General features: G+C 37.9%; 1 long non-coding RNA gene across 1 annotated transcript; it reads right to left on the bottom strand.

Annotated features, from left to right (window-relative positions):
• Positions 1-597: 597 nt before the first annotated feature.
• On the bottom strand, positions 598-9,000 carry LOC139140466 (uncharacterized). Its single transcript, XR_011553994.1, has 3 exons — positions 8,846-9,000; positions 7,863-7,912; positions 598-3,780 (listed from the first exon to the last, which is right to left on the bottom strand). It is a non-coding gene; the product is annotated as an uncharacterized lncRNA (long non-coding RNA).
• Between the last annotated feature and the right edge of the window lie 818 nt (positions 9,001-9,818).

Here is a 9,818-nt window from a genome sequence, read left to right as displayed (position 1 = left end):
AATAAGCCATATGTTGTTATTTCAATCCTTGGCAATGAATTGGGTTAATAAGTTCAAACATTTGTATGCATATATTTCATGATGGCAGCGATATTTGCCTAACAGGTCCAAACATTTTTTGTTATGTTTACACTATTTCTGTTGTGTGTGTCATTTGAAAAAAAAATTTCTACTCTACAAAGCATGTTACATGTAAAATAACCATTTATTTTGTCAACACAGCACCTATAGGTGTACCGTAAGATGCATGGTTATTGTCAACATTTGAATTCTAGTCCAGACTAGAAGTCACTGATTGACAATAACAATACGCTTTACACATTTATAAGCTGTTGAATCCTTATTATCACATGGAGTGGTATATAAATCTGCAATTGACATACACACAAAAATAGAAAGCATCAAAACTGGCAGTTGCTGGAGCATTAAAATCTAAATTGTGTGTTCTTTTACCTGTTCAGCACTTATTACCCAGAACTGTCTCACTTTAGCACTCATTACCCACAATCATCTCACTTCACTGTTCAGCACTCATGACCCTCAACCATCTCACTGCTTCTTTAGTGTTGAAGCCTTATACAATGTACAACAAATAACTTAAATTTGAATTTAAGTCAATTTTATTACAGTGAAACATTTGACCATGGACATGTCAACTTCTTGAATAAGGTAAAAGTAGAATACATGTTTACCATAAAAAACATATAATACATTTTTGAGATGCAGCAAAGGTGTGCCATTTATATAAATGTAAACATAGTATAAAACAACTTTATGTACAAATATCTTTACAAGGAATAATACTGTTGTAACTCTGTTAAACCCTCTTCTTACACATGTCCATGCACATGTAACATAAATCATGCTTACACTCTACACATACAGTTTCATTGGATATGGAATGACACACATTACTTTTTCTCTATTGATTGTATCATAGCCTGCAATGAATTTACTGTGAATTTTTTGCACTGGTATGAAGGATGCAGGACCACACATTTCATAAGCATCCTTGCACCAAACTTCCACTGGTTCACCATAGTAATTTTTGTTGTGGTGTTGTTGAAACCATCGCACCTTTGCAATTATAAACACTTCTGTTTTACCATCAACAGCTAAATACTGTGAAAAGTAGTACTCAACAATGCCTGGTCTAAGTGGACCTCTGATAAAGTCAATCTTGCCACCCAGTGTACACCACTGTGCTAAAATTAGTGAAGATCTCTTGTAACGGGAGTCTTCAGAACCTAATACATCTTCACACACTTTAACTGCTACAGATTTCTTTATGAATCCACTGATGGTATGCAGGAGAGATTCTCCGAGCAAAACACTGTACATATCTTTTAAGTTTCTGACCCATGATGCTTCTAGAAAGTCCATAGAAATAGGGCCCACCATGTCAAACAAATGCATTGTTTGAAGCACCCTTGAAAGATGGAAGTCAGAATTTCCCAATGACATTCTACTTAGCTGCATTATAGAAAATCATTACTACATATTTGCAATGACTGAAAACTTAAAGGAAAGTATGCATTGAAATCCTGGTAATCAACTGGTCGAGGCATATTGTTCAATAACTGTTCATTCAGAAAAATTTCCGCATAATCTGTATCTCAATAGATCTATGATTGGCACAATAATCAGAAAGTATTCCATTGTAACGTTCATATGGAAATGTCCAGAAGGAATACACCGGTCCGTAATCTAAAATACAGTCAACCAGATGGGTGTGGTAGTGCATATTAGGTGTCGTCATTTCTGAGCCATAAATACTCTCAAATTGCCGACAAAACTGTAGTAGGTAAGAGTGGCCTTTTGCAATATTACTAATACTAATCACTGGAGAACAAAGAAGATGGCAAGCCATCACAAACAGACGCCACATCTCCATGTCTTTTCTAGGTAGAATGCCTTTGAGTGAAAACACAGAAAAAAGAGTGATCCAATGCTTCCATTGATCAGCAGTAAACCCACCGAAACTTGTAGCAATCTTTAATGGCATTCTACCCATTTCAGATGGAACCTTGGTAATATCAATTTTTTGTTGAATGGTTTCTAACTGTGCTTTAGAAATTTTTGGTTTGTCTTTGTTAAGCCAAACATTCTTCATGATGTGTTTCCCAGTTCCAAGAAATAAGTTATGAAGTAACGCACACCATACTCTGACACTAATGAATCTCTCTTTGCTTTGGACATTTGCTCATCAGTCTCCTGTGCTTGTTTACGATGACGTGCATTGTGTCTGCTGTTTACTGGTTCAAAACCACCAAAGTTAATTTTGTCACCAAATTTTTCCAGTTATAAACTCTTTCTCACACTTAGAACACCCCTTTTTAGCCATATGACCAACAAAACCACACAGTTTTCTCGTTGCTGGTACATCTGAAACAACATTTATCAAGGCTGCTCTAAATTCACAAACTACCTTCTTACCAGATTCTATTATAGAACATGATAATCCTTCACCCCATAACAACTTCATTTCATCAACAAGGGTTCAAGAAATGCATTAATATTCAATGCAGGCTCCCTTGGACCTGGTAGTAACCCAAGAAGAATGACATTTTCTTTTTTGTATCTCTCCGCACGTGGCAAATTCAGAATGACCAAATACAATGCTCCAACGCTATATGGCAAGTGTTTAAATGGACAAAACCAATCTAAATTCAACTGCATTGCATAGTTTTTAGGAGAACTTAAGAATGGCCTGCCATTTACAGTTTGGAACTCTCTCCAAATTCTGCCATCATAAATATCGGACAAAACACCAGGAGATGGTGTCCTATTACGCCAAAGTTCACATTTTTCCACGAAATTCCCTCGTTTGATAAGTTCTGACAAAGACTCTGTGACTGATTTGTAGCAATACACTTTAAAAGGGTACAACCGTTTTTTGTTTCCTTTTAGTTCTACTTCTTTAAGTAGAGGTGCCCCACAAGGTTGTCTGTGCTTTTTCTGTTTATGTGCTGGAAACTCTGTAAATTTGCATTTTACTGGTACATTTTGACTTCCTACACGTTTGTGACAATCCTCAAACTTGTAAATTGAACTGCACTTTGGGCAAACAACATATTTGATATCTGTCTTCATTGAGCCCCAATACTTTTTTGAGTTTGTATAAACTTGCAGGTAAAAGAACAGAAAAAGCAATGATGCATGGGAATATTTGCCCTAAAATAAGGAACAGTGTCCTGAAAAATCCCAGTATTAATAGCATACATGTCTCTGTTAAATTATGGAAATACCATAGGTAAGACAAAAACAAACAAAACCAATTTAATAGTGTCAACAACCTTGGGTCAGTTGACTCATCTGCAGACACTGAAACAAAGAGATTGGATGAGTTTGATTTTTCATTAAAATCCTCATTAAGTTCCTTTTCATTTACATTGTCCCAGATCTCAAAATTACACTGATCACTCCGGAAACAGCTCTCTTCTTCTGTATAAGGTTCATAAAAGTACTCTCTGTCTTCTTCTTCTAAAGTGTCTATGAAATTGTCAATGTTCTCTTGAGGTGTTTGTCCTCCAGCATTATCACCAGTAGTTGATTCATGCAAATCAAAAAAAGCTGTTCAGGTCACCCTCATCACAAGTGTTGTCGTATAAAACATCACTGATAGTCTGCAAGTCATCAGTTTCTGATTCAAAGTCATCGAGTTTGGTCCAACTGTTGGAATGTTCATTGTAGTATTGTCTGCGATGCCGCTTGTAGACTTTGGTTACCAGTTCTTCATCACAGTGAGGACAATATTTTCGTTTTGTATCCATTTGATCACTAGTTAATAAAAACAATAAGACAGAAGATTACACACTAATACAAAGTAACATGCAAATGTGTGTGAAAACAATTCTGCTGGCATTAACGGTACAATCGATGTAGCTGTACCTTTGTGGAATTTTTTAGCATATGCATTTTTAGAACTGTTCCTGAAAACATACAGAAAAACACAGAGTTTGACTTGTAAGGAATTATATTACCCCTATAAAGTTTTGTTTAGTTTGAATCCATTTTTCACTGATAATATCAACCATTACACATATACAAACTACACAACAACAAAAAATTTACACCTGTGACGGGCCCTGCATTGGCCCTGACACTACCCTCTGGTACAGGTCTGCATCAGCAAAGATTTCCCATTGCTGTGACAGGGGCTGATGTACATGTACAGGTCTGTGGCAGATGCTGTGAGGACATGGCTGTGTGCACATTGTTGTGACAGGGTCTGAAATTTTTGCCTGTCCAGCACATGTATACACAGGACTGTATACAGTGCTGTGAACACAGACCTGTAACAGGTCCTGAATTTTTTCAGTGTTCACACAATAATGCTTGTATTCATTTCTATTTTCAAATTGACCCATTTTACTAAACATGTACAACCCTGAAATCTTGCAATTTTAGGACCCTGTATCAGGCCCTGTAAATTCAACACTGGCACACCACTGTTTATACACTAATGTTTCAGTCCTGTGATCACAGCACTGGATACAGTCAGAAATTACACAAATAAAATTACTGTACCACAAGGTCTAATTCAGGCCTGCACATGCAGCCCTGAAATCTGACCAATTTTACAGGCCCTGTAAAAGAGGTTTTTTCTCAGGACCTGTTACAGGTACTGATTAGCCCCTGTTATAAGCATATTCTGAAATCTGCCTGTAGTTTACTAGCTGTATATATTTATAAACAAGACACTCAGAATTCTATGATTCAGTGTGTTTGTGTGTGTGTGTGTGTGGGGGGGGGGGGGGGGGGCCAAAAATGGTTGACTACAACAAGAGAGAAAATATCGAAAACTTGATGTACTTTGGCTTTTGACCACTTTTTGACAAGCAAACTATGATTTCAGATATGAGTGTCTGACTTATTAGCAGCCATTCTTTGACCGAGCAACAATATCTCGTACCAAGAACTTTACTACAGTTTCTCTATCACACAGTGTCTGTTTTATCCTTGTGTACAGCTTCTAACAAAATGTCAAGAATAAAAATCATTGGCCAAAAAATCCTGGCACAATCATACAATAGCCAATGCATGCTTCAATGGATCAATGCATGTACCAGTATTTGCATGTATCACAGTAAATGAATTTTCTTGTGTATATTTTGTTCTTTGTTATTATCTGTTGCCATGTCTCCTGTTGCACTGTGAAAATAAAAAAAGGTGTGTTTCCTGTAACAGGGGCTTCAGAGTTTTTTCTTTTTGCGACTCGGCTGAACGAAAGTGCGACACATTATTGATATTGAGAGGATGTTTGCAATGATAAAGATGCAGTTATCATGTTGGACTGTGTTATATTACTGAAATAATGCTTGATTTCAACTTTGTTCCCAATGTCATGTAATCTCGCCCGACTTCCTTTCAATGTGATTGCTATACTGTCATGGTGAAGCCTTCAATATTGATTGGGGAAGCACTGTAAAATCAAAATGCTAAAAAGAGTTTAGGGTTGAGGCGAGGGGGGCTTGTTGAACTTGGGTAGGTCAGGTTACTGAAACACAATTTTTTTTCTTGGTCTAAAAACACATTTTTTTAAAGCTTTGTCAACAAATTTATATACCAGATTGCAGTTTGAATGGAGTGCAAAAACCAGCAACACCTTTATAATCCTCCTATCTCATTAAAGAAACCTAATCCCAGGGATTCAGGAAACAGGTCAACATACTATTAAGTAACATCTTTTGTGTCAAGGATCACCAGAATCCATCCTTGTCAAACTATTTGTTCATTATTTGTTTTATTTCTAAAAGGTGTCTGGCCAGCTGGATGGCTGTTTTTTCAGCATGACATGTTGTATTCCTGGTTGTGAACCACTGGGGTCACAATGTCTGAGCAATATAATCCATGACTATTGTCTCACAGCTTGCTGTGACTGCTTACAGGTGACATTTAGAATTCAACCCAAATTCCAAGTATCATGTTTAGGCAATTTGACCTTTTCAGATTTCAGGAAGGTTTGGATGTTGCAATGTAAGTTACTATTTACAAGTCAGAAACTGAAAATTTTGTGAATTTAAAAAAAAAAAGATAAAACTACATACAAAAAATGATGTCTGGTCAAATAACCCTTATTTGCTGTAATTCTCTGGCAGTCTGAGAAAAACAAAAATACCAAAGTAAAACACTATTCTACTATAATAATATGGCTAATTTGTCATAACCTGAACAAATGAGAATAACAACCCTGTATACCATAAGTTAAAATTTCAATGCAATCAGGAAAGTAACTTGAAAGTGTACAATAACACTTGTTAAAATGGAAGCTGGAATCAAGGTGTTTGAGTGCGACAAGGCTTCCTTATGTTCCCCCATTGTAGTTGCGTACAGCTGGCATGCATTTAATTTTTAAAAAATAAATTTTTAAGTAAAATATTGCAGTACCCCTCACAAAATACACAATACTATACAACACCATCCCTACAAAGCATTTTTCTTTTAGCAATCTGACCAAGTGATTCTTGACATTTTAACTGTTGACCATTTTACATTTTCAGCCAATTTGTATGTTTGAACAAAATCCCATTTACAAGTCCAGTATTAATCTACCCACCAAATGCCATGTTTTGGAGAAGAAAGATACATTATATATTTAGAAACATACATATACTGTTAGATAATACAAGAATTATTTCTGGTCATGTCTTTGTTTCAAAAGTTTGACAGGTCTGGTTTCAAATTACCAAGTAGATGAGGAGGCTTTTATGTGATGTACAAACTTGCCAACTCTACATTGAGTTGACACTGAAGTAACTGAAAGTATATCGTCTAAATCAAACTACCATTACTCTGTCAGCAACACAATCTAACGCTTATGTGTAGTGACTAATCAAAGTTTTCAACGTTTTGCTTAAAGGCCCATGTGCTGCAACTATTGATATCATTTTCATGATTTTATATTTTGATTAAAATTAGTTCACAGAAATGTTCCAACTCAAAGATGTTCACTCAAGTACAATTATCCACCAATTTGGACTGCATGCGGAGGTCTTAGCATGCCAAATAATAAACGGGTCCCACACCCAAATACGGCCGCCTCCATGCTACTATATCAAAAACAGCAAATTGTTACACATTTAAAATTTTACAAATACAACACAGTGTAACCAAATGAAAGGATGGGAAAGGGATTCAATTCACATTGACAAAAAATGCTCCATTCTTTACATTACATGGCAAGATTTTGAAAATAGTGGGAAATATGAAATGAATAAAAATCTATTCAATTTCTTGCCTTCTATGCCAGAAGAAAGTTGATGAGGCAAAGTTAATGATTATATCGTTCAGTTTATAGGTAGCAATGAATATCTGAGAAAATTGGAAGGTATCTTGAGGTTGCAGCTCATGGCTCTTTCAGGGGAATGGGTCAGGGCACTGCAACTGTGCATTATAATGTGTTATGTTGATTAGCATCAGAAATCACGATAAAACCTAACAGGATCTTGCCCACAGTGGTCATTTGTATCAAAAAGATTAAACGTTTGGTAGACTTCCTGTCATCTCCTTGAAAGACAATGAATCTTGTCATGGTGACATGCCAAGAAAAGTGCGAATTGCAAACTGAGAATCATAGATTGACCAAATTTGCATAATAAAAGTCACAGATAAGCATTTATTTGCTAAAACTGTGTGCACAAAAATTGGTATGACTGAGGCATGTTTGGAAAATACACCAAATGAATAAAGAAATATACATTTCATAGTCATGAGACATAGATCTCTTAGATCGAGAAAGCATTATTGAAAATTCATCGCAGATCTGTGTCTGCCGACTTCACTGTGAACTTTTAACAATCAGCAACAACAGCAGACACCCAGGTAAAAGTTAATAAAACAGGTTTTTACATTGTACTTACCTATTGATTAATTACACAATCTGTTGAAACAGCAAATTACCGGAATGGTGCTGCAGGGGAAAAATTGGAAAAAAAAATTGTTATAATATTTATGTGCAGAAGTCAGAGGAACCGAAATACAATACATTTAATTTTGGGAACAACCTGTTGCGGTTCTGTACACCACAATTTCATCGATTATGTGTGGAAAGTTGTGCACTACGAACTGCAGCAACTTACCAGTACTTCGATCGGGGGAAAAGTGAGACCGGGTTATCTAGAAACCCTGCACCCGCCCGATCCCGCAGCAAGAGCACAAGCTTAATTTAAACAGAACTTATAAGATTTCGCTACGGCGAGTTTGAAGCAAATGATATACGTAGATATATGGACCCTCAGCACACGCAAACACCGCTGGGCTATTCGACGTGTGTTCCCGCTAAAAGTTTTCTGCCAAAGTTTTCACCTCCATGATTAGCCGTTCGAAGCGAGGCGGCTGCGAGTCGCCGTTGGCGAAGTAAAGGACATGCAATATCTCATAACGTTGGTTAGATAGCCGTTCCAGGCGAGCTAGCGGGGGCTGCCGTTGGCGTAGCTACCTCAACGGCGGCCAACGGCCAGCTCGCCCCGAACGGCTATCCAGGCAACGCGCAACGTTACGATTATCTGCGGGACAAGGTAAGCCAGCAGGCGACCTGGCTGTCTCGCCTCGGACGGCCTGCAGAGCAACACTACGAGAACCTGTATGAGCCCCGCGTGGTTTAGGGAGAGTAAAATTGAGTGATCAAAAACACAATCCAAGTTTGGGTGATCACGTTTTCAAACTCGGCCTATTCGAAGCACTTTCAAACACCGGCAACGAAGGCACCATGAGCACAAGTAAAGAAATGATGAAAGAAAACTTCGTGCATGCCATCATTCATAACGCCGGTACCGTACGGGCAACAACCGATCTCGATTACTTGCAAATATTTATTTTTTTGCAGTTATGTTTTATAACTTACCTAAAATATCAGGAACTGTTGATTCGGCCTGAAGCTGGTTTACATATAAATAAGATCACTAATGTTTCTCAGTCGATAACGGTTACGAGAGAAGAAGAACGTGCACGACTGGACTACCGGAAGTTATCACATGCGTTTTCTAAACATCCTCGATCATACAGAGTAAAACATGGATTTGATTTGGTGGTAATACTGTGTTCTAATTTCCATGTTTTTGTATATAATCAGCGCTTTTTCATTGTAAAAGTTAAAATATTATTCACTGCTTTTGAGCACAACACAAAATGGCAATATAAATCGCGTATTACATACTATAGAAATATTAAAATAATTTTCTTGTGTACGAGGATGTACCCACAATTCAACACGCCAGTTCAATATAAATATGGCTGACAGGCCGCGGGAGATTCATACGGCGAGTGTACACAGAACGTCAACAATGACAGAAGAACAGCTCAGCACCATCGCAACGCCGCAAGTTTCAGTGCCGCTGGCCAGCTCCGAGTCAACATCATCAATGCCAGGTACACGTCGAGCGCTCCTGCAGGAAGACGACCCTGTCACCATCAGCAGGATCGAACTGCAGCGCCTTATACAGAATCAAGAAGAAATGTTAAAAAAGCAACAATTCCTAGAAGAGCGACTGGCGTTTGAATCTCGAGGAAGAAAAAGCTACGACCAACATTGAAATTGAAGGTAAGGTGTTTTAAAATCTGGTGCGCTCGGCCAGGCTGTCTGATTGTTGTAAAGGTAGAGTGCACTCATGCCTTGGCCAGGCGCTGGAGGCGAGGGACGTGTTTTATACGTTTGACCACTCAGAGTCAGATCGGGAGTCAGATACACACACGCAGCACCTTTTTGTCAGCTCTGAATGGCAGGGCTGTGTGTTACCGGCGCTATACGGCCTCGGCCGTATAACGCCGGTTACACAGCCCTGCCATGCAGAGCTACATTTTTTTGTGTGTTTCATTTG

Source organism: Ptychodera flava, chromosome 9 (genome assembly GCF_041260155.1).
Source record: "Ptychodera flava strain L36383 chromosome 9, AS_Pfla_20210202, whole genome shotgun sequence".
Taxonomy (NCBI): Eukaryota; Metazoa; Hemichordata; class Enteropneusta; family Ptychoderidae; genus Ptychodera; species Ptychodera flava.
This window is presented reverse-complemented; position numbering and strand designations above follow the sequence as displayed.